This window comes from Schistocerca piceifrons, chromosome 3 (genome assembly GCF_021461385.2).
Source record: "Schistocerca piceifrons isolate TAMUIC-IGC-003096 chromosome 3, iqSchPice1.1, whole genome shotgun sequence".
Classification (NCBI taxonomy): Eukaryota; Metazoa; Arthropoda; class Insecta; order Orthoptera; family Acrididae; genus Schistocerca; species Schistocerca piceifrons.
The window spans coordinates 559,174,446-559,179,130 of record NC_060140.1 but is presented as its reverse complement, the minus strand read 5'-3'; the positions used below and the strand labels follow the sequence as shown (position 1 = coordinate 559,179,130).

General features: G+C 45.5%; 1 non-coding gene across 1 annotated transcript; it reads left to right on the top strand.

Annotated features, from left to right (window-relative positions):
• Window positions 1-1,867: 1,867 nt before the first annotated feature.
• On the top strand, window positions 1,868-1,942 carry Trnas-uga. The gene has a single exon. It is a non-coding gene; the product is annotated as a tRNA-Ser (tRNA).
• The last annotated feature ends 2,743 nt before the right edge of the window (window positions 1,943-4,685 follow it).

Below are 4,685 nucleotides of genomic sequence, written 5' to 3'. Positions count from 1 at the left end.
GAGATCTGATGATTTACCGGATTCCTGATATTGACGGTACACTCGTGAAATGTTCGTACGGGAAAATCCCCGCCGACCGTTGTGGCCGAGCGATTGTAGGCGCTTCAGTCGAGAACCACGCGACCGCTACGGTCGCAGGTTCGAATCCTGCCTCGAGCGTGGATGTGTGTGATATCCATAGGTTAGTTAGGTTTAAGTAGCTCTAAGTGACTGATGACTCAGCTGTTAAGTCCCATTAAGTCCCATTGTGCTCGGAGCCATTTGAGCCCTTGTTTTTTTGGAAAATCGTCACTTCATCGGTACCTCGGCGATGCTGTGTCTCATCGCTCGTGGGCCGACTATAAGGCCAGGCTCAAACTCACTTAAATCGATAACCTGCCATTGCAGCAGCCGTAAACCGATCTATCAATTGCGCCAGACGCTTATTGTCGTATATAGGCGCTGCCGATCGCAGAGCCGTGTTTTTCCTGTTTAAATAACTCTGTATTTGAACACGTATCCCTATATCAGTTTCTTTGGCGCTTCAGATTTATAAAGTAAACTTTCATTATAGCACTCTGATGTATGTACAAGTCTTACCACACAGTAAAGATACACTCGAAGCATTAAACAGCGCAACTGCATAAGACCACAACCACCCGCTTAGCAGATTGTTAATTATCTCGTACAAATCTGCCTCATTGGATCGTGCCGTTAGCACGGAACTTCGTCATTTTCTTGCATGGATCGTACATTTTTTCTCCCCTAGCACACTGTTTATTTTATGTTACTGCTGCTTATTTAGACGTATGACAGTACAAATTAGTACTGGATTAGCTGAAGCAATAATGAAGGGCTCGCAGTTGTTAAACAATAGTGGAATGGTACAAGACAATGTTATTTGTGGTTGGCACATGAAGGTCAGTTTGGTAGGTAGGAGACGAGGTACCGGAACAAGTAAGGCTGTGAGAACGGGGCGTGAGTGGTGCTTGGGTAGCTCAGTTGGTAGAGCACTTGCCCGTAAAGGCAAAGGTCCCGAGTTCGAGTCTCGGTTCGGCACACAGTTTCAGTCTGCCAGGAAGTTTCATATCAGCGCACACTCCGCTGCAGAGTGAAAATCTCATTCTGGAAACAGCCCCCAGGCTGTGGCTAAGCCATGTCTTCACAATATGCTTTCTTTCAGGAATGGTAGTTCTGCATGGTTCGCAGGAGAGCTTCTGTAAAGTTTAGAAGGTAAGAGACGAGGTTCGGGCAGAAGTAAAGCTGTGAGGACGGGGCGTGAGTCGTGCTTGGGTATCTCAGTTGGTAGAGCACTTGTCCGCGAAAGGCAAAGGTCCTGAGTTCGAGTCTCGGTATGGCACACAGTTTTAATCTGCCAGGAAGTTACATATCAGCGCACACTCCGCTGCAGAGTGAAAATCTCATTCTGGAAACAGCCCCCTAGCTGTGGCTAAGCCATGTCTCCACAATATGCTTTCTTTCAGGAATGGTAGTTCTGCATGTTTCGCAGGAGAGCTTCTATAAAGTTTGGAAGGTAGGAGACGAGGTACTGGCTGAAGTAAAGCTGTGAGGACGGGGCGTGAGTCGTGCTTGGGTAGCTCAGTTGGTAGAGCACTTGTCCGCGAAAGGCAAAGGTCCTGTGTTCGAGTCTCAGTATGGCACACAGTTTTAATCTGCCAGGAAGTTTCATATCAGAGCACACTCCGCTGCAGAGTGAAAATCTCATTCTGGAAACATACCCCAAGCTGTGGCTAAGCCATGTCTCCACAATATCCTTTCTTTCAGGAGTGCTAGTTCTGCATGATTCGCAGGAGAGCTTCTGTAAAGTTTGGAAGGTAGGAGACGAGGGACTGGCAGAAGTGAAGCTGTGAGGACGGGGCATGAGTGGTGCTTGGGTAGCTCAGTTGGTAGAGCAGTTGCCCGTGAAAGGCAAAGGTCCCGAGTTCGAGTCTCGGTCCGGCACACGGTTTTAATCTGCCAGGAAGTTTCATATCAGCGCACACTCCGCTGCAGAGTGAAAATCTCGTTCTGGAAACATCCTCCAGGCTGTGGCTAAGCCATGTCTCCACAATATGCTTTCTTTCGGGAGTGCTAGGTCTGCATGGTTCGCAGGAGAGCTTCTGTAAAGTTTGGAGGGTAGGAGACGAGGTACTGGCAGAAGTAAAGCTGTGAGGACTGGGCGTGAGTGGTGCTTGGGGAGCTCAGTTGGTAGAGCGCTTGCCCGCGAAAGGTAAAGGTCCCGAGTTTGAGTCTCGGTCCGGCACACAGTTTTAATCTGCCAGGAAGTTTAAAGTAATGCTGTCTGCACTCGGTGTAATTTATACGGATAGTGGGATTTATCGTGGAAATATTCCGCAAGGCCGTGTGGCTTACCGCAAGTTGGTCCATCTGACAGGTGCTGATACCGGGGTCACTGTCAAAGGTCTTTTATCTCCACCTTCACTTGCGTGTAAATACCCCAGAACGCATTTCCTACCATGTGCCCATTTGATCATTTTTGCTCCATGTTCTCCCTGGAATCGTTTCCTTAGCAAAATAACCCCATACATACATACACAAGGAGTACATAATATTTCACCTGCACTTCGGACTTAAAATTCTCGCTCTGATAGTTCTTTTTTCTACAGAATCTGAGACGCGAACGGAAGAACGAAATTTTCGTCCTTACAATGGGGTCGGTGAATACCATTGTTGCATACATTATTAATCACAATACGGAAAGAATAAATTCGCGAAAATGGGCGATTGCCCTCTTCTGTAGTCAAGAAGAAGTCGCTACGATTACTGCAGCATCAAGTGAGCTGACTTCCACCGCAACCGGAGGATGAAGGTACATCTTTCCAGTTCCACTACATATTTGGAGAAATCAATGACAACAAACCAGCTTCATCGGAGGAATTAACGAACAGTAAGAAGCTTAGGAAGTTTAAAACCGAGACTATTTTTGGTAGATTCAAAGAAAGGACTTTGATCTCAGCGGGAAACGAAATTTTAATGCAGGTGTAGGAAATTGCTACACATTATATCTACAGAGATTTGTCTCCTAACCAAGCAAATTATTTCAACTACACCACGGCGTAATATGCGACAACGGTGTCCATATCATATAATGACGATTTGATAAAATTTTATGATGAGACGTGTCTTAACTTGTTGTTCCCTCGTATTTGCTACTTTTAAGCGCCATAAAAATAATGGACTGGGTGACAGAATTTTATAAAACAGTATAAGCAAACACAGAAAGCCTAATGGTATCGACCGGTCGCCGTGCCATCCTGAGCTCTTCTGAGTCACCGGATGCGGATACGGAGGGGCATGTGGTCGATACAGAACGCTCCCAGCCGTTATCAGTTTTCGTGAGCGGTGTCTTTACTTCTCAGTCAAGTAGCTCCTCAACTGGCCTCACAAGGGTTAAGTGTTCCCCGTTAGCCAACAGTACTTGGCAGACCCAGACGGTGACCCACCCAAGAGGTAGCCAGGCCCGACAGCGGCTTACTTCGGTTATCTGACGGGAACCAGTGTTACCACTGCGGCAAGGCCGTCGACAGAAAACAGTACATGCCTCTTAATAATTGTATTTCCACTTCAATCACGTGTAAAACGAATAGTTTTCTGCCTGATACCAAAACAACTCACACCAACAATATGTAATGCAGTTTATTTTATGATGTATTACTTTTTATTCTTGATGTCTTCCTTGTTTAGACCGACTGAGAGAGAGAGAGACAGACAGACAGATTGTAAATGATACGTGCGTATGTGCGTGTGCTAGGTTTTCTACCAATGGGAGTGTCAATGTCTAAAGAATAATACGAGGAAACACCGAGACTCCAGTGTAATTCAATTGTGTGATATAGGGAATAAAATTTTGTGAGTGCCCAAGAACACTGAGCATTAGTATTGGAGCCATGGAGTTTTCATGGTTTGATAATTAAAGACTTCTTGCTTTGAGAGCCTCCCCAAATCTCATTTTAGCGAACAGCTGTTTAAAATAGAGTTAAAAGGTTTGATCAGTGTTTATCAGTGTGGCTTCTGCCCATTATAAAGGTGAGCGCATTCCCTCAGAAAAGGAGATTCATACTACTATTAACAACCTTTTAACTAAGTAACATTACTGAACGGATAACTAAGTATATTACATTTCAGTCTGTCAAAATGCTATTCCTCACGGCGGCACATGAAGGTGTCCGTCTTTAGTGGACGAGGTGACACATAAACTGTACATGAGCTGGAGGAGTCCTGTGTGGTTGGACGAGTTTCGATTTTGCTTTTTTTCACATCACGCATCGAGGGCGTCGATGGACCAATAAAACGTTAGAACTGTGGTGTATGATTTACGAGTGACTTTCAGTAATTAAAGAGACTATTTTATCTAGAAATGAAACAGATTGTAGGAGGACTTTTGTTCTTTCATGGCTTCAGATTGGTGTGAGTTGATAGCAGCTGATTGATAAAAATTGTTTTGACGTAACTCTGTAGGCGTTCGAGACCAGTGCCATAATGATTAAAATTCTTCTAGGTGTTGAAACCCGTTGCTCTCTCCCTGAGGAAGCCCGTTGTAATACGATTCGTTGGCTGATGTGGCGGAGGGGACCGAAAAGCGAACTCATCGGTCCCATTGGATGAGGGAAAGATGGGGAAGGAAATCGGCCGTACCCTTTCAAAGGAGCCATCCCGGCATTTGCCTGAAGCGATATAGGGAAACC